The sequence below is a fragment of the Zingiber officinale genome, chromosome 5B (assembly GCF_018446385.1).
Source record: "Zingiber officinale cultivar Zhangliang chromosome 5B, Zo_v1.1, whole genome shotgun sequence".
Taxonomy (NCBI): domain Eukaryota; kingdom Viridiplantae; phylum Streptophyta; class Magnoliopsida; order Zingiberales; family Zingiberaceae; genus Zingiber; species Zingiber officinale.
In genome coordinates, this window is record NC_055995.1 from 130,757,420 (window position 1) to 130,778,514 (window position 21,095).

Sequence of the window (21,095 nt, forward strand, 5' to 3'; positions counted from 1 at the left end):
AGGAAGAGGAGACTCGCCGACGTCGAAGGGAGGAGGCGATTCTTCCGCATGGAGTCTCCGACGATTACTATACGCTCCAGTAGGCGCGCGTGTCCTCACTCGTGACTCGAGGAGTTTGGCCTTTAACCGAACTCGTGACTAAACTCGTAATTCAGGATTAGGGCATTATTGAAATTGCGTTTCTTTATTTTGTTTACTTTGCAAAACTTTCATCAAAGCCCTTAGGTTTTCAAAAATACCACATTAATTTTCCTCTCAATTTGTATGGGCCAAAAATTAAAAGGGCATCTTTGATGATGTGTTACTTATTGTCAATAAATATCTTGTTTTATTTTTTATCTAAAAATACTTTTATCCTAAGGTATAAAATAAAATTATTTTATTTATCAAAATTATTATATATAATATTATTATACTAAAATATTTTTTTAACATAATTAAAATTATTAAATTACTCTAATACTATGACAATTTTGACAAGGTTATTATATGAAATATATTTTATAATAAAAATAAAATAAAATAAATTTTAATTTTTTAAAAAAATAAAATATTTTTTTAGTGATAACGAAAAATATATATTTTTTTGGCTCATTCATTTCCCGCCACGAGGCTGCACTGCTATACCGAAGGACGGAGAGAAGTCGGCGGCAAGAATGGAGGGACAGCGATGGAGAAGAGGAGTTCGTGTGAGGCGGGACGAAGGCTGCACCGGCGGGTGCATCAAGTGCAGGAGTACGGAGCACTGGTCGCGCGACTGTCCTTCCTCTTCTTCAAACCCTAATGAACCTAGCCCTAATCTCGTCGCCACTCAGCCTCTCGGTAAGCCTTGGCGGCCACCAAGTCCTCCATTAAGAAGGCTCCGAGAACGAGGCTCAAGCTCACCCCGCAGCTCTTGCACTCGGAGGATGGCCTTGGTTATGTGGTTCGCCATTTCCCCCGCGCCTTCAAGTATCGCGGCTGCGGCCATGAAGTAAAAAGAATATTATATTTGTTCTCTTTCTTCTTTGGTTCATTTTTTTTTCTTGAAATCTTTGTTTGCTCTCCCTAGTCGAGAGCTTAGACGAATGATTGCCTTACTTCCTTTTCCTTCTTTTCTATTTATTTTTGTGCTTCAATTCAACTAATGGACAAAATCTTTGATATTTGTGACATACTTAATTCACCTTTCACCGTTGATATGCGATGTATTATTCTTCTCAAATTTAGATAATGGGGTTTGGGGAATTTTGAGTTATTTGAGATGCCTTTTTGAATGATTACGTTGCTGCTCTCTTTAGACTGGATTATAACTCAGTCAACGTAGATGTCAGCGTGCAGCAATTTGAATCTGGTCAAAAAGTAAAATTTGTGTGGGGATTTTTCATGAAAGAAAGGGTTCATTTCTTCTTCTTTTTTTTTTTTTAATGTGTGCTTAGACACAGGTGATTAAGCTACATTCTATTTTTTCCAGGTTGCTGATCTTGGTAACTTGACTGGTCTTTAAGCACAGTGGCATTCTCAGTTAATCCCTTACTATTCCTTTGATGAATTTGTTCGCAAGGTTGAGCAAGTTGGTGTGACTGCACGAGTTAGGGTAAGTTAATTATCCTGTATAAATTTTAAGGTAATTTTTTTTTTAGTGTGTTGTTCCTTTGTTTATCCTCTTTTGTGAAGCTGCATATATGTTCCTGATGTACCACTGTTGTTTAAAATTGATGGTTAAGATGAAGCAAAATCACTAGATTTTCCTATTTTAAGGCACGTGATGTAGGTGCTCTACAAAGCAAAGCCTACTGGAGCACCTTAAATCTTGCTAGGAAAAGAGAATTCAATCTGGTATGCTCTATAGGTGCTCACATAGATGTTTCATATTTTTTTCAATATAAACAAGTGATGTTGTAATGATGTGAAGATCTTTACAATTTTGAAAACAATTAATGTTTTTTACTTGCCCCCTTATTTGTTTCTCTCCTATTCCCCTCTACTACATTAGTCTTCCCTTTTTCTTCATTATTATCTTCAACAAATGTTTATTCTGTTAATAAAGAAGCTGAGGATGCAACTTTCTGGCATTCTTTTGTCGAAAATTTGAATTGCTTATTATTGACCCTTTAGTCACGCTAACACAAATATAAACTACCATCAAACTTGCATGCCAAAGTAAAATTTTAAACTATCCACAAGTTTCCTCTAGTAAACATGGATATGCTTGAATGGTCATCTTTCTCTTCAATTTTTTTTTGCTTCTTATGTCAAAGGAACAAAACATTAAATGTTAAATATGATTATTAAAATAAATGCACCCTGATTTGTTTGGGCTCTCACCTAGCACCTTTGGTAATCCAGGACTTGGCACCTTAAAGTATGAAGACCTTTTAACAATACTTGATTTCCTTAACATGCCTTGTCTACTACGTGAACATCAGATACTGCTTTGTTTGTGTTTACTTCAATAACTTGTGTAGGAACTTCAAATACTTATCGATCTCAATGTTTCTTTACATGTTGAAAATATGGGATATTGATTATCTTCACCTTGCCCTTTTTCTTTTTGTTCTTAGATGGTTACACACATTGGCATAAGTTTATCACGATTCATCTAAGACATCAATGCTTTGCATGAACCATTCACATCTATTTTTAACTTCTTGTGATTTTAGTTTACTTTATTCACACAAATATATCTGTTTTACAAGTAATGATGAGTCCGCTTGAAAAAATTACTTTTTTTTTCCCATTACTACTATGATTTCAATAGTTATTCTGTTTAAATTCCTTGAAATATCTGTGTACCTGTGAAATTTTAAGTAATGAACAGCAACTAAAAATGCTAGATATTGTCTTAGGTAGTACTACTTGAAACTTCATTAATCTAGATTGAATTTCAGGATAATAACATGACTTTCCTACACTAGAATGATGAAAGATTTGGACTAACAAATAATATTAATCCAACGTGCCTTTGATGGCTACTAAGATTAAGGATATGGAAAATGCATTCCATAGTGTTGGAAGTTCTAATACGAAGAGAAATTTGAGTGGTGTGTTGAACACAAAAGATTGTCAACATAAGGAAAACACTTTATGCTTAAACAAACTTTATTAGGTAGCTAAAATAAGAATAGAAATGTTGTCATACTTCATATGGAGAAGTTTGGTATTAGAAGATATAAAAAGTTCCTCAAATTTATAAATTTTGTTTCAGTGTAATTTTAGATAAAAGCTAATATATAAAAGAGGAGATGAGATAAGTTCTTGTTAACAATAATGAGTTCAAGAAGAAAAGCTGTAAATAATTTTTTTTACTAGCTATGAAATGTCCACTATCATGATTTACACTAAACATGGAAAACCATTGAACGCTAGAAATTACAAGATAAAAGTTTTTAAAAAAGTAAATAGAAATGTAGATTTTGATGGACACTTGGGGGGTATAGGGAAGGAATAATTTGGATAACTTGTTATATATATTATAAGAATAAAAAGGACAGTGTGCAACTGGAGGTAAAAATTGTCACTTCCCATTTATCAGATTAAGAAAGATTTTCATAGAGAAATTTTTGTCATTGTTTCAATATTCAACTTTGAGAATTGAAGGTGCATTGACTTTTTCGAAGAATCAATTTAATTTTACAAATGACAACACTAGGTTGTATTAGTATTGCTATAGTTAAAGACATGACGTTACACAGCTCAATGGTAAGTGAGATTTCTTTAAGCAGTACAACAAGCATTGAGCATGAAGTAGCTTTCCAAGTATAATGACAATTAAAATAGCATAAGTAGCATTGAGCATAACAAATTGAAATATTTAATTCACTTGTTTGTCATTATAATTGGTAAGCAAATTCATCTGTAGATTTCTGAGCGTTTTTTTTTTCTTTTATCTTAACTTGCTTAGATTTGAAAGATAGAGTTGCCACCTAATGAAGTAGCTTGCTATTCGTTGCAATGAAAATTTGTATTGGTCATGAAAAAAAATAAGGATGCATAATTGAAGGCAGTTTTCTACCTAGTTGTTCCATATACTAATACTCTACAAATTCTTTCAGGCAAATGCATATTAATATTTTCTGATTTCTTTATTTTCAAGAGATGCATATCATAATTGAAGGATAAAGTTGCCAATGGTGGGGACCCCTCAAAGCTTCATTAATCCCCTATTGAAGAAGTTGCTCCAGAAATTGAACAAGGTATAACATAATTGTGATAATTGCATGAAGTTGGTGGGATATTTTAGTCACACATAGTGTATTAAGCTAAAATATCTAATTTATGTTTCAATTGTTTTACCATGGACATATCTCTGTAAATTTTGGCATGTTAGTGGTTGTCCGGTGTTATGAACTAGGTTTATCTAAAATAACACCACACTTAAGTGATAAAATATCAACTATTTCCAAAGGCTTTATGTATGCATCTTCCAGTAACCCTCTCCTAAGTAGCACTTGATCTGTCATGCTTAACCCCTCATTAGTTCAAAGTTCTTTTTAATTTTTGTTTGGTTATCTATGGTGTGAACTATTCATGTTTTTTACATCTTCCCTTCCTTTTAACGTTGAGAAGACAGCAAACATTATTTTAAGTTTTACCATTATAGATGATCACCATTATAGATGATCCAACTGCTGGAGAACCAGTTGCAGATGCAGTAGATCCATTATTTGACTCCATTGAAACAGATCACATACAGGAGGATGAGATTTTCAATGAGATTTATCACAAAGCTACTGAAGTAAGTCATTATATTTTCTTGTCCTGCGGTAGTCATCTAGTCATTCATTCCTGAGGATTTTTGTTCTTGTATTTATTGCAATAAAAAGATGCTGTAGCATGATTTAAGTTAACCTCTTGATGCAATATCTGCATCACTGACTTTTATCTTGTAGTTCTTAACCCATCGTCAAACAGATAGCAAAAAACAAATCCAGTGATTAGAAGGATGCAGGCCAGCATCCTGTACGTGCATGAGTGGCTGTGAGTTGCAACATTTAGAGGCAACTTGAATAAGTAATAATTGAGTTGTTCTAATCTTGTAATTTTAAAAGTTTTCATCAATCGAGTAGTGTTCAATTTGAATAAATAAGTCAAATTATGATCTGGTGTGTAGCAGCACCCTACGTTTCTATTTCTATAAAAGAAGTCAAATTAGGCAAGTGTTTTTGTAAACTTATCATGTCTGTTCCAAAATCAGGTTAATTTTTATGTCATTTTCATCCTTGATCCAACATTTGTGTTAAGCCTGTTAACTTTAGCCTGTCTGAGTCAGTTATCAGCCTCATACATTCACCTAACCACTTGTACTGTTTGTTGTGAATTATTTGTATCTAGTAGTGATATGTTTTTTATCTCAAGCTCACATGATAAATCACAAATGTTAATGGTACCATTAATATTGTCTAGGTTAGGTGAATCTGCTGGAAGTACACATTTTGCAAGTATGAACACAAAAGTTTCGGAGAATTGGTTTGCTTTCATGATATGTTAAATTTGTATTGGAATATGGAGTAGGCCTTCTAGTCATATGTCAATATAACAAGATTGATATGTATGTGATTAAAATACAAAGCTTGTAACAATGTAAACAGTTACAGGGGTCTCTCGAAGCGATCTCTTGAAGAAGAATGATACTTGTCGTCAGAAGAGCCATAAATCAGAAAGCCCTTTGCACATCCACGAAACAAATCCCTCTCATGGATGTTCTCCTTTTCTCTCTATATTTCTCTCTTGCTTTTTCTCTTGCCTTTTTCTCTTTGTATTTCTTTTTTTAAGGATAAATGACTTGGATGCTTATATAATGGGAATTCACTAAGGGTAGTATGATTATTTGTCCCAATTAAATGGGGGTAATATGCACATCATGGGCAACTGTATGTTTGCACGTTCCTATTACCAACATCTCTCACTCATCAAGTCAAGTCACCAAAGCTAATTAGTCACAAACAATAAATAGAATTAAGTCACAAAGATTATACAAGAATCAAGTCACAAAACTACATAAGAATTAAGTTACAAAGACTATATAAAAACATTAATTTCATACGTTAGGAAAAATGATTCGTGCGACAGCAAGCATATTGAGTGATTGATGTTAAGAATATTATTACATCTTACATAACCGCTCTATGAGCGATCAATATTAATAAAGTTGCTACATTTTCTTTAGTCAATTTTCTAAATGAATTAGAGACATCCATATCTTTCCTTTATCCTATAGTAAATCACTTACATTCATATTAACATCTCTAATATCTTATAATGATAATTATGTCTAGAGCATGCTTCATATCTTTAATTAATACAATTATTCATAATCACATTTCATGTAATAAAAAAAATATAATTGGTCGACCAATGAATAAATGTCAAAGATGTAAATCTATCTTAATCTTCCTTTTTAATTATAATCTATTCATTCTAATCAGTTACTTTCCTAATTATGTTTTATAACCAAATCATTCATAGTCATAGATACATGTTAAAGTAGCAGACACTTATTAGAACTTCAAGTAACAGCTAAATAGTTACTTAAGGTAAAACTGAGATTAACTTATAATCTCAAAAGTCTTACATAGTAGAGAAATAGGAATTCATTCTCCTATTACTCTTATTGTCGCAATAGCATATGTGGTATGAATCACATGCTACTATATTATTCTTTTTACTAAAAAAAGAGTGTATATTTTTCTTAAATTTAACATCATACAAATTTTGATCTAAACATACCTAATGTTTAATTCTGAATTCAATATATGAATTCAAATATGGTCTCAAGCAGGTTTAGTAAATGGTGGATTCATTTACTTCGATCATTATTAACAAACAGAGATAATTATTTATGTGAGTGGACCAATCTCAACTTGTTAACATGCACACCAAGATTTTTATCCAAATGTAACAAATATATTTACATTGAACAGATCATGACATTTCATATATCCAATTGTCTTTACAAAGTGTTATATTTTATAAAGTCCCAAAGACTTCATATATATATTTGAAATGATTCGTTAGTTAATAACTTAGTAAAATGATCTGCAAGCATAACACGTGTAAGGATATATTAAGAATTATTTTTTTCCTTATTAACAATATCCCTTGTAAAATTATACTTAACGTCTATATATTTGTCTTTGCTGTGATATTTAGATCCTTGGAAAAAACTATAGTTGCTTGACTGTTATAGTACATTGTAATAGGACTTCCATTGTCCTCAGCAATACTCAGATGCTTCAGGAACCTTTTTAACCAGACAGCTTCTTGCACCGCCACTGCACAAGCCACATACTTAGTTTCCATTGTTGACAGAATTACACAAGTATGTTTCTTGCTGTTTTATGAGATGGCGCCACCATTCAACAAGAACGTATAGCCAGATGTGAATTTTTTATCATCAAGGTCTCTTGCCTAATTTGTATCTAGGTAGCACTTCAGATCCATCTCAGATTCTTGGAAATAGAGACAAAAATCTATTATCCTTTTGAGATATCTAAATATTTTTTTACCACTTTCCAATGTCTCAATCCTAGGTTGGACTGGAAACGGCTAACTAAACCAATAATATAACTTATATCAGGATGTGTACACACCATAGTATATATCAAACTACCAATGATATTGACATATAATTTTTTTTTCATTTCGGTTATTTCTTTAGGAGTCTTGAGATACATACTTTTTGCTCAGAACAGTACCTTTCACTACAAGTATTTGTTTAATGTTGCTGATCCTGTCCGAAGGCCGAATCAACGGACGCTGGGCACGGGGCACTCTTCGACTGCTGACGTGGATCTTCGACGGGTGGCACGATGCTCCGGCGAACCTGCACAGAAGTCGGGCCGGGAAGGGGTTCCCGGCGGCGACCCTCCGACGCTCAAGTCAGGTAAACAACGATGAAAAAGGTGGCTCCCAAAGTCTCAGAACGCGTCGAAAAACGTACCTCCGGTGAAAGATAAGAGACTTTATATAGGGCTATAGAGAAGCAGGTGCACACATACCGAGGTGTACACGTGTCATCTGCCCATACCATAGTAAAGGCCTGTCAGTGAGCTTACCTGACCCCATACTGCTACAGTCCCAGCATGTCCTTGATGGGACAGCGGAATCCCCTCATAAGATTTGGAGCATGGCCTACACGTGAAACCTATCTACTGTCAGAAAAAGGCGTCCCTTGTCCTTTTCCACTCGATTCCTGAACTAGCGGACGTCGACCAGCCGACCGTCGAGCGTCCGACCGGACGACCTCCGATAGTCCGGCCGACCCATGTCCGTCTGCTGTCCGACCGGTCATGTATGATAGTGCACTTGGGAAACTATCGGTAGTGCTTTGTGGTGATTGTTAGCAGTATGCTTAATGTCTTCGGCTGAGCGTGCTGTACGCTCGGCCCTATAATCTTACCCAATGAGCGTCGGAACCCCTTCCATAGGGGTGCCTTTTGCCCTTAGCTAAACACCGGGTGGCCGCCCGGACGGTCAGCCCCCTTTATCCGGTCGTCCAATCTGGCCGCCCGGTCGGTCAGCCTAGCTGGTCCGACCTTCTTCGATGGACCGCCCGGCTCTTTAACTTCCACGTGGCATTGACCCCTTACAACGAGGGTCCCCAGTTCTTATTGCCGGATCACTTGCCTCCCCTTCAAGTCTAGTCGAAGGAGGCGATTAGTCCGACTGACTGGACAGCGAGTATGGTCGAACGGCTCCTTCGTGCTAGTACCCTCCGCTCGGTCAACCATAGATATAACCTTGAGCGAACCAACAATGGCATTCACCGGATCCCCTCGTGTTCTGCGCCAATCTTCGATATTAAGGTTGAGCATGCTTTCATTAAATGCTCCGAATGATTGGATGCTACGTGGAGGGAGCGCTGCCATCAGCGTACGGCGGTAATGACATGGTGTTTTGATGTGTTCGAAGCAATTCGAAATGGACGGCTAGATGCATGCTTTGATTCCCGTGACCTGGATCCGACGGTGGGGGTCGCCCGGCCTTCACCCTATAAATTCTTCACTTCCTTCTCTCCCTCACTTGCCTCCGCGATTTCCACCACTACATCCTGCGCTTTTGGAGCTCCGGCGATCCTGTTTCTGCTCTCCGGTGCCCCTTCCTCGATCTCTTTCCTTTCTGTAAGGCTTTATCGCTTTCCTTCTTTATTTCTGGTGTCTCATTCGCATTTCTTTCCCTAGCTCCAATCCTTGAAACTTCTTTTCGTTGTCGGTTGTTTTCCTCTAGTCTTTTTGCCCTTTTTTGATTTCTTCCGTCCGGCTCATGGCCAGTTCTTCTCATCCCGAAGAACAATCCCTCGGCCCATGGTATACTACCATGCGGTCCCGATTCAAACAACGGGATTTCGATATTTTGACAGACAATTTCGAAATCCCCGAGGATTTCGAAGTTCGCTTAGCTAGTCCCTCCGCTCGGCCGAACAAACCGCCGCGCGGCGCATTCTGTGTCTTTCGCGACCAGTTTACCGCCGGTCTACGGTTCCCTGTACATCCTTTCATTGTAGATGTCTGTAATTATTTTGGTGTGCCGCTCGGAAGTTTAGTACCTAATACCTTCCGTCTCCTCTGCGGTGTTGTCGTTTTGTTTAAGATTCACAACATTCCCCTCCGACCGGAGGTCTTCTTTTATTTCTACTACCCTAAGCAAGCCGAGCCGGGCACCTTTATGTTCCAAGCTCGACCCGGCTTGGTCTTTTTCAACAAACTACCCACCTCCAATAAACATTGAAAGGATTATTACTTCTACATCCGCATGCCCGGTCAGGCAAACTTCCCGACCCAGTGGCAGGTCAGTCTACCTCCTACTCCCGAGTTGAAGAAATTCAAGACCCGACCGGATTATCTTCATGCCGCAAATGTACTAGCCGATCTGCGACTGGACATCAACAAACTTCTTCACGAGGGAGTGATGTACATTTTTGGGCTGAGTCCTATACGGACTCCTCTTCCGACCGACTTTGGTAAGAATTTTGCTTGGGCATTTGCTTTAATTGCTAACTTATTTCTTTTCTTTTTCCTGCAGCTGACATCGTCATGGACTCGGTGATGGCCGGCGTTCTGAAGAGAAAGGCGGCGGCTCTGGAAGCCGCAGCGGCCAAGGAAATGGAAGCGCGGGGTATTCAACCGGTCGGCTCCCATGAAGGAGAGAGCGGCACCCAAGCTGAATCGGCCGCTCAGGCTTCTCAACAGCACGTGGCCAGCGGAGCTACCCCCTCCGGAGAACCAACGGCCCCCGAGGAAGGTTCCGCTCGGGAGGAGGAGCAGCCCCTGCAAAAGAGGCGCCGGGTGGAGACTCCGCTGCGCTCTGCTACCTCCGCGGTTCAACCCTCCGACCGGGCCGCCGCGACTGCTCGAGGCAAGGCGCCAGTGGCCGAAACCATTTCGTCCGACCGGACGCCTTCTGACTGGGATGAGCCAACTGCTCCGGTTGAGGCCACTCCGGTCAGCACTCTCCCACCTGCTCGCCATTCAGTCCAACGCTCGACCATTCATTCGCAGTTTTCTGTGCCGGCTTCTGATCCCCTTCCGGGTGCCGGTCGGACGATCCCCGGCCATGGCCGCACTATCCGAGTCTCTCTTCATCTCCCGACCGAAGAGTTGCTGCCCGAGGCCGACCGTCCGACCGTGCCCAAGCACACCATCACTTTAAAGGGACCCCTAGCCGAGATGTGGGCCGATGCTCGGGAGCGCGTTGCGCTGATCCCCCTCCGCAACTTGGCCAACAGCCATATGCAAGAGGCCACGGGGGTAAGTTTGTCTTCTTCGAAGTTTGGGATGCGTTATCGCCGCTCGACCACTAACCATTTTTAATTTTTTTCTATTGTCAGAGATGGGTGGAAGAGATAGCCGTTTCCAACCGCCTAGCGATGGTGGATGAAGAACTGCGACAACTGAAGGCGGCAGTCGGTCCGTCCGGCTCTCAGGGCCCCTCATATTCTGAACTGCAAAAGGAGCTGAAGAAAGCTCAAAATCTGCTGGCGGCCGAGCAGAAGAAGACGGCCGACCAGGCCCACGCCCTGGCTGAGTCTGAGCGACAAGTCAAGTCGCTCGACACAAAAATAACCCTAGCCACCACTCGGAAGAATACTGCTATCTCCGACCTGGAGAAGAAGAACGTGGAGGCCCGGGGCCTGGAGCTGAAGATAAAAGAGTTAACAGAACAGCTCGACAAGGAGAAGGCGAGCCGCTCGGGTGACGCGGAGAAGCTTCAGCAGTTAAATGAGGCCCTTACCGGCTCCCAGGCGGCTCTCAAAGAATATCAAGATGCCGAGCCAAGCCGGATCGCTGCTTTAAGACAGAGTTACATCCGATCGTCCGAATTCTCGGAGAAAATTTGCGAGCGGATGTACTCAGCTTTTGACTTGGCCATTACTGCCACTATGACCTATCTGAAGTCGAAGGGCCTTCTTCCGGAGTCCACCAATATTCCGGCCGGCGATCAGGTGGCACTTCTAAGCAACATTCCGAGGGACCTCTATGACTTCATTGAGTAGACTCTAGGCCGCTAGGCCAAAAAGACCTTTTTTGTACTTAGGCCGCTCGGCCTTAAGCTTAAATTTTAATGCAATGCTTATCTTTCACGTTCTCTTTTTGCTGTCGAATATGTGTTGCCTGCTCGCTTATTATCACCTCGCTTAAGTATTTGGCATCGCATTTCCGCTCGGCTTAATACGCAATATTTCGCCTATTCAATATTCCGCTCTGATTGCAAAAATCGCTTGCTAGGCACCGATGTACCCTTAGGTGCTAGGCCGAGCGGACCGTAGAGACGATCTAACAATATTGAGGACGGGTTTCTGGGGCGACGGCATCCCTTTTACGGGTATTTTCCGCTCAGATGATTTATAGACGCCGGCTCGTCTCTCGATATTTAACGTCGAAGCTCGACGGTCTTCCGCTCGGATGATTTATAGACGCCGGCTCGTCTCTCGATATTTAACGTCGGAGCTCGACGGTCTTTCGCTCGGATTATTTATAGACGCCGGCTCGTCTCTCGATATTTAACGTCGGAGCTCGACGGTCTTCCGCTCGGATGATTTATAGACGCCGGCTCGTCTCTCGATATTTAACGTCGGAGCTCGACGGTCTTCCGCTCGGATTATTTATAGACGCCGGCTCGTCTCTCGATATTTAACGTCGGAGCTCGACGGTCTTCCGCTCGGATTATTTATAGACGCCGGCTCGTCTCTCGATATTTAACGTCGGAGCTCGACGGCCTTCCGTTCGGATTATTTATACGGCTCGTCTCTGGATATTTAACGCCGGAGCTCGGCGGCCTTCCGCTCGGATAGTTACCGGCTCGCCTCTCGATATTTAACGCCGGAGCTCGACGGTCTTCCGCTTATGATTTATAGACGCCGGCTCTCTCGATATTTAACGTCGGAGCTCGGCGGTCTTCCGCTTGGATGATTTATGCGCGGCTCTCGATATTTAACGCCGGAGCTCGACAATCTTCCGCTCAGATTATTTATAGACGCCGGCTCGTCTCGATATTTAACGCCGGAGCTCGACGGCCTTCCGCCGGGATATTTATAGACTCTCTCGATATTTAACGTCGGAGCTCGACGGTCTTCCGCCGGATTATTTATAGCCGGTCCGCCTCTCGATATTTAACGTCGAGCTCGACGGTCTTCCGCTCGGATTATTTATAGACGCTGGCTCTCGATATTTAACGCCGGAGCTCGACGGTCTTCCGCTTGATTTTTATGCCGGCTCGTCCCTCGATATTTAACGCCGGAGCTCGACGGCCTTCCGGGATTATTTAGACGCCGGCTCGTCTCTCGATATTTAACGTCGGAGCTCGACGGTCTTCCGCTCGGATTATTTATAGACGCCGGCTCGACTCTCGATATTTAACGTCGGAGCTCGACGATCTTCCGCTCGGATTATTTATAGACGCCGGCTCGACTCTCGATATCTAACGTCGTAGCTCGACGGTCTTCCGCTCGGATTATTTATAGACGCCGGCTCGTCTCTCGATATTTAACGTCGGAGCTCGACGGTCTTCCGCTCGGATTATTTATAGACGCCGACTCGTCTCTCGATATTTAACGTCGGAGCTCGACGGTCTTCCGCTCGGATTATTTATAGACGCCGGCTCGTCTCTCGATATTTAACGTCGGAGCTCGACGGTCTTTTCAAGGCTAACTCCCATACAACCGCTCGGCGACAATATCTTTCTCCCAACTTGGCGACAATATCTTTTAAGGCTAACTCCGAAAGGCTCGGGGCCTTCGTCATCGAGCACTTGGCTCGGATACTATATATTAGGGAGCTAGGCCGCTCGGCAAACCCATTGGCTCTCCTTTGAATTAATTTTGCATCCTGCATTACAAGGGTACGGGCGACCAAAATATATGCAAAAACAAGTTACATTAGTGCACCTTTCACCCAGCCCGATAAGGCTGGAGATGATTCGCGCTCCATGGCCGGTCCAGTTGACGCCCGTCTTCATCCTCCAGATAATAAGCGCCCGAGCGGAGCTTTTCAATAACCTTGAAGGGGTCTGCCCAGGGAGCTTCCAGCTTGCCGACGTCGCCGACCGGCTTGACTTTCTTCCACACAAGATCGCCGACCTGGAATGATCTGGGAATTACTCGGCGGTTGTAGTTTTGCTTCATCCGCTGCCGGTACGCCATCAGCCGGACGGATGCCTTGGCTCTTTCTTCATCGACCAAATCCAGTTCCAGGTTCCTCCGCTCGGCGTTGTCCCCATCATAATTTTGGATCCGAGCGGACTCAACTCTCACTTCAACCGGAATGACCGCCTCGCCGCCATACACCAGGTGGAACGGCGTGACGCCCGTGCCTTCCTTTGGAGTCGTTCGGATGCCCCATAGGACGCCCGGCACTTCATCTACCCAACTTCCTCCCAAATGGTCGAGCCGAGCGCGCAGAATACGAAGAATTTCCCGATTGGCTACTTCGGCTTGACCGTTGCTTTGGGGATAGGCTACAGATGTGAAGTACTGCTCGATGCCGTAGCTTTGGCACCAATCTTCAAGCATTTTTCCGGTGAACTGTCGTCCATTGTCAGAAATCAGTCGGCGAGGGATGCCGAAACGACAGATGATGTTCTGCCAAATAAATTTCTTGACCATCTGCTCGGTGATCTTAGCTAGCGGCTCGGCCTCCACCCACTTAGAAAAATAATCGACCGCTACAAGCAAAAATTTCCGCTGTCCGGTCGCCATAGGGAAAGGACCAACGATATCCATTCCCCATTGGTCGAACGGGCATGAAACTGTTGATGCCTTCATTTCCTCGGCCGGTCGGTGGGAGAAGTTATGGTACTTCTGGCACGAAAGGCACGTAGATACTGTCCGAGCGGCGTCTGCTTGTAAGGTCGGCCAAAAGTATCCGGCTAGCAGGATCTTCTTAGCTAGTGATCGTCCGCCCGGATGTCCTCCGCACAATCCTTGATGTACTTCTTGGAGGATGTAAGTCGAGTCTTCCGAGCTCACGCATTTCAACAGCGGGCGTGAGAAAGCCTTCTTGTAAAGCTGATCGCCGATGAGTGTGAACCGACCGGCTCTTCTCCTTAGCAGCTGTGCTTCATTCTGATCGGACGGTGTGGCGCCCGAGCGCAGAAACTCCGTGATGGATGTCCTCCAGTCGCTCGGAAATGTGAGGCCTTCCATCCGGTCGACGTGCGCCACCAACAGTACTTTTTCAATCGGCTGCTGAATGGCGACCGGTGTTATTGAGCTCGCGAGTTTGGCTAACTCATCGGCTGCTTGATTTTCGGCTCTGGGTATCTTCTGGACGATAACTTCTCTGAAATTTGCTTTAAGTTTCTCAAACGCTTCAACATAGAGCTTGAGTCGGACGCTGTTAATTTCAAATGTGCCAGATAGCTGCTGTGCGGCCAACTGCGAATCCGAATGAAGTGTTACCCGACCGGCGCCAACATGCCGAGCTGCCTGCAAAGCCGGCTATGAGGGCCTCATACTCTGCTTCATTGTTGGTAGCTTTATAATCCAGCCGGACGGATAAGTGCATCTTCTCTTCTTGAGGGGAGAGTAACAATATTCCAATCCCGCTTCCGAGCCGAGTGGACGACCCATCCACATATATTCTCCACATAGCTTCCGGCTCTGGCCTTTGCACTTCAGTCACAAAATCGGCCAAGGATTGCGCTTTGATCGCCGAGCGGGGCTGGTATTGGATGTCAAATTCACTTAATTCCGTCGTCCACTTGATGAGCCGCCAGGAAGCTTCTGGATTCAAAAGCACTCGCCCGAGCGGGCTATTGGTCTTGACGATAATGGTATGCGCCAAGAAGTATGGGTGAAGGCGCCGTGCGGCGAGGACCAGAGCAAACGCCAACTTTTCGAGCCCAGTGTAGCGAGATTCAGCGTCTTTTAAAATATGACTGAGGAAATACACCGGCTCCTCTCCGCTCGCCCTCACTAGTGCTGAGCCAATTGCTTGTTCGGTGGAAGATAAATAAATACACAGTGGCTCACCCGCAGCCGGCTTGGCTAATACTGGGAGGGAGTTCAGATATGCCTTCAAATCTTCAAATGCCCGGTCGCATTCTTCGTCCCAGTGAAATTTAGTGGCCTTGCGCAAGATTTTGAAGAATGGGAGGCTCCGGTCGGCAGTTTTTGAGATGAATCGGGACAGGGCGGTTATCCGACCGGTCAAACGTTGCACTTTCCTTGTATTTCTTGGAGGCGGCATGTCTTGGAGAGCTCTCACCTTGCTGGGATTTGCTTCAATTCCCCGCTCGGTCACTATGTATCCCAGGAAACGTCCTCCTTTTGCTCCGAACAGGCATTTCTGGGGATTCAGCTTGACTCCATATTTGCGTAGCGTTCGGAAGGTTTCCTCCATGTCTTTGAAGAGATCGGCCGCTCGGACGGACTTAATGAGAATGTCGTCCACATAAACTTCTAGATTCCGCCCGATGTACTCTCTGAACACTTTGTTCATCAAGCGCTGATATGTGGCCCCCGCATTCTTCAATCCGAACGGCATCACATTGTAGCAATAAGTGCCATCGGCCGTCACGAAACTGACTTTTTCTTGATCTTCACGGGCGAGCGACACTTGGTGATAGCCTTGGTAGGCGTCGAGCATACAGATTAATTCACAGCCGGCCGTAGAGTCCACCAGCTGATCTATCCGAGGCAGAGGATAAAAATCTTTCGGGCAGGCTTTATTGAGATCCCGAAAATCTATGCATACTCTCCACTTGTTGCCCGGCTTGGAGACTAACACTACGTTTGCCAGCCAGCTTGGGAACTGCACTTCTCGTATATGGCCGGCCTCCATAAGCTTCTCAACTTCCGCCCGGATGATGGCATTCTGTTCGGCGCTGAAATCTCTTTTTCTCTGCTTGACTGGCCGAGCGTCCGGTCGGACATGCAACTCATGCTGCACTATGCTCGGCGAAATTCCGGGTAGCTCATGTGTCGACCAGACGAAGACATCATGGTTTCTTCGGAGGCATTGGATCAGCTCCTCTTTCTGCTTCTCCTCCAGATTGGACGCAATAAAAGTCGTGGCCTCCGATCGGGTTGGGTGAATCTGCACTTCCTCTTTTTCTTCATAAATTAAAGAGGGTGACTTTTCGGTGATGGCGTTTACCTCGATCCGGGGTGCCTTCCGAGCGGAATTGGCTTCTGCTCAGACCATCTCGATGTAGCATCGCCGAGCTGCTAGCTGATCTCCCCGCACTTCTCCCACTTTGTCCTCCACGGGGAACTTGATCTTCTAATGGAAGGTTGAGACGACCGCTCGGAATTCGCTGAGCGCCGGTCGTCCCAAAATGACGTTGTAGGACGAGGGAGAGTCGACCACCACGAAGTTTATTGTCCTTGTCCTCCTTAGCGGCTCTGCTCCCAGCGAGGTAGCCAGCCGGATCTGTCCGACCGACTGAACTTCGTTACCCGTAAACCCGTAGAGCGGAGTTGTCATGGGTAGCAGCTCGGCTCGATCAATTTGCAGCTGATCGAACGCCTTCTTGAATATGATGTTGACTGAGCTCCCTGTGTCAACAAATACGCGGTGAATAGTATAATTGGCTATTACCGCTTTGATGAGCAGGGCATCGTCGTGGGGAACTTCAACTCCTTCCAAGTCCCCGGGACCAAAAAGGATTTCCGGTCCGCTCGCCTGCTCTTGGCTACAACCGACCGCGTGAATCTGGAGTTGCCGGACGCTCGCCTTTCTAGCTCGGTTGGAGTCTCCTCCGGTCGGCCCGCCAGCAATAACGTTAATCTCGCCTCGGGAAGTATTATTTCTATTTTCCTCTTCCCGAGCGGACGGTCGAGACCGTTCTCTGGACACTCGGCGATTCTCCTGCCTTGGAGAACGATGCCGATCGGGAGTTTGCTGTCGTGGTCTATCAGACCGCGTCCGATCGGCTTTATGAGTTCTCTGTCTCCTGTCGACTGAGGGAGACCGTCGTCCGGCATTCCGGGGCACGGGATGAGCCACGAAGGGGAGGCTTCGACAATCCCTTGTATTGTGTGTATCCGTCCGGTGGAAGGAGCAGAACATCGGGGTCCATCTCTTCTTTGGCTTGGGCCGGGCGGCCGTTACCTCTTGCACATTGGACCTGGCGTGGGGGGATCGGATTGCTTCGACCCTTGGTCCTCTAGGCGGCTGATGAGCGACGTGCTGTTTCCGCTCGGCCGGAGGAGCCCGCTCGGCTGGAGTTTCTTTTTTCCTGGCCGCTTGCGCTTCTTCCACGTTGATATATTCGTTCGCCCGGTGTAGCATGTGATCATAGTCCCGGGGCGGCTTTCGGATGAGCGATCGGAAGAAATCCCCATCCACTAGGCCTTGTGTGAAGGCATTCATCATCGTTTCCGAGGTGGCCGTTGGAATGTCCATCGCCACTTTATTGAACCGCTGGATGTATGCTCGGAGCGATTCGCGGGCTTCTTGTTAGATGGCGAACAGGCTTACGCTCGTTTTTTGATAGCGCCGACTGCTCGCAAAATGGTGGAGGAAGGCCGTTCAGAAGTCCTTGAAGCTTGTGATAGATCCGTCCGGCAGCCTCCGAAACCACCGTTGAGCCGATCCCGAAAGAGTGGTAAGAAAAACTCGGCACTTTACTCCATCTGTGTATTGATGGAGCGTAGCTGTGTTATCAAACTTACCAAGATGATCATCTGGGTCGGTTGTCCCATTATACTCGCCAATCGTCGGAGGCACGTAGTGCTTTGGCAGAGGATCTTTCAAGATGGCTTCTGAAAATTGGCGATTAATCCGCTCGGGCGATGCGTCCGATCGGGGGGCTTTCCCTTTCCTATCATCTCGTCTGGGCCTTTCATCAGAAGAAGATCCCCGGTCTCTGTGAGTTGTTGCAGCTTCGGGGGTGCGAAATAAGGCTCGATGGAATGCGACGGTGGCTTGAGGTGCTTCCGCTCGGCCACCCGACCCAGACGTTGCTTGTTGCTCCGGCCGCTCGGCTGCTGCTTTCTGTTTTTGCTCCACAAGTTTGGCGGCCCTTATCTCGACCAGAGCGTCGAGTTCTTCTGTCGAAAGCGTCACCGTGTGTTGTCGTCCAGGCTCATCCATTGTTTCCGGTCGGATGCAGGAGCGTTCCCACAGACGGCGCCAAATTGATCCTGTCCGAAGGCCGAATCAACGGACGCTGGGCACGGGGCACTCTTCGACTGCTGACGTGGATCTTCGACGGGTGGCACGATGCTCCTGCGAACCTACACAGAAGTCGGGCCGGGAAGGGGTTCCCGGCGGCGACCCTCCGACGCTCAAGTCAGGTAAACAACGATGAAAAAGGTGGCTCCTAAAGTCTCAGAACGCGTCGAAAAACGTACCTCCGGTGAAAGATGAGAGGCTTTATATAGGGCTATGGAGAAACAGGTGCACACATACCGAGGTGTACACGTGTCCTCTGCCCATACCATAGTAAAGGCCTGTCAGTGAGCTTACCTGACCCCATACTGCTACAGTCCCAGCATGTCCTTGATGGGACAGCGGAATCCCCTCATAAGATTTGGAGCATGGCCTACACGTGAAACCTATCTGCTGTCAGAAAAAGGCGTCCCTTGTCCTTTTCCACTCGATTCCTGAACTAGCGGACGTCGACCAGCCGACCGTCGAGCGTCCGACCGGACGACCTCCGATAGTCCGGCCGACCCATGTCCGTCTTTTGTCCGACCGGTCATGTATGATAGTGCACTTGGGAAACTATCGGTAGTGCTTTGTGGTGACTGTTAGCAGTATGCTTAATGTCTTCGGCTGAGCGTGCTGTACGCTCGGCCCTATAATCTTACCCAATGAGCGTCGGAACCCCTTCCATAGGGGTGCCTTTTGCCCTTAGCTAAACACCGGGTGGTCGCCCGGACGGTCAGCCCCCTTTATCCGGTCGTCCAATCTGGTCGCCCGGTCGGTCAGCCTAGCTGGTCCGACCTTCTTCGATGGACCGCCCGGCTCTTTAACTTCCACGTGGCGTTGACCCCTTACAACGAGGGTCCCCAGTTCTTATCGCCGGATCAGTTGCAATCTGACATATTGAAGTATTATAGCATTTTAGTAATATAAACCTCTTGAGACAAACCCAAAAACTTTTTTGATCGATCTCTAATAATCTTTACTGTTAAAATGTACTTTGCTTTTTCCATATCTATTACATTAAATTGTGATGAAAGTCATGATTTGACTTTTACCACAAATTTCATGTCACTTCCAACTATTAGCATATCATTAACATATAATGATAAGATGATCAACTTTTCTTTCTCATTTCTTTGATAAGCACAATGATCCTCATTGATCATTTCGAAATCATAAGATAAAATAACTTCATTAAATCTTATGTTTCATTGTCTTAACGCTTGCTTTAACGTATATATAGATTTTTTTAACTTTATATATTTTATTCTCTTGACCTTCAATAATATAACCTTCTGACTATGTCATATGATTTCCTCGTCAATATTACCATTAAGAAAAGCTGTTTTTACGTCAATCTAATATAATTTTAGGTCATAATATGTTACTATAGCAAGATAACATGTATTAACACAAACTTTATAACAGGGAAAAAAATCTTTTCAAAATCAATACCCTCTATTTGAGTATATCTTTTTGCAACCAGTCGAATTTTGTATTGATTAATCGATTCATCTGCTTTTCTTTTTATTTTGAGAATCCACTTATTTCCAATAGCCCTTCGGTCCGGAGCAGATCGACTAAATCCTAAACTTTATTCTTTCTCATAGACTTTATTTCCTCATCTATTGTACTTTTCCATTTTTTTCTAAATAAGCATCTCAATGCTTCCTCAATCGTTTGAGACTCTTCATCGTGAACTGGGAGAATCATTAATGACTTATTCTCAATATCAAACCTTCTGTTGTGACTGAAAGGATGCCCATATATCTCCACAATGACATGATATTGTCCACTTTGGGCTTATGCCCTCATGACTTTGCTCTTGGGCTCTCCCCAAAAGACCTGATGTCAATGGAGATATCATGCATCCTTTTAACCCCATGATCTTTATCAAATCTTTCTAATGTGGGACTTTGATTGAAGCCGAATAATCGCTCCCTCAAACGAAGGACCACAATTACTCTTATGGTTCGGGCCTCCCCGTAAGCATCTGGTCACCCTGACCTATTCTGGGTCTTCCCGGAAGCATCCGCACCCGGTTACCTTGACCTACTTCGGGCCTTCCCGCGAGCATTCGGTCACCTTGACCTACTTTGGGCCTCCCTGCGATCATCCAATCACCCTGACCTACTCCAGGCCTCCCCGTAAGCATCCAGTCATCCTGACAAGCTCCGGGTCTCCCCGCGAGTATCTGGTTACCCTGACCTGCTTCGAGGCCTTTGCCATAAACATCAGGTTATCCTGACCTGCTTCGGGCCTCCCTGCGAGTATCCGATCACCCTGACCTGCTTCGGATCTCCCTGTGAGCATCTTGACCTACTTGCCTCCTCGTAAGTATCCGATCACTCTGACCTGCTCCAGGCCCCTCCCCGTAAGCATTTAGTCACCTTGACCTACTCCAGGCTCCCCGCGAATATCCGGTCATCCTGACCTACTTCGAGCCTCGTCGTGAGCATTCAATCACTTTGACCTGCTCCCGACCTCCTCGCAAGTATCCAATCACCCTGACCTACTCCGGAC

General features: G+C 44.8%; 1 long non-coding RNA gene across 1 annotated transcript; it reads left to right on the forward strand.

The window, feature by feature from the left end:
- Nucleotides 1-528: 528 nt before the first annotated feature.
- LOC121986025 lies at nt 529-5,718 on the forward strand. The gene is made up of 5 exons (XR_006113325.1): nt 529-973; nt 1,454-1,576; nt 4,076-4,175; nt 4,583-4,717; nt 5,386-5,718. It is a non-coding gene; the product is annotated as an uncharacterized LOC121986025 (long non-coding RNA).
- Nucleotides 5,719-21,095: the final 15,377 nt, after the last annotated feature.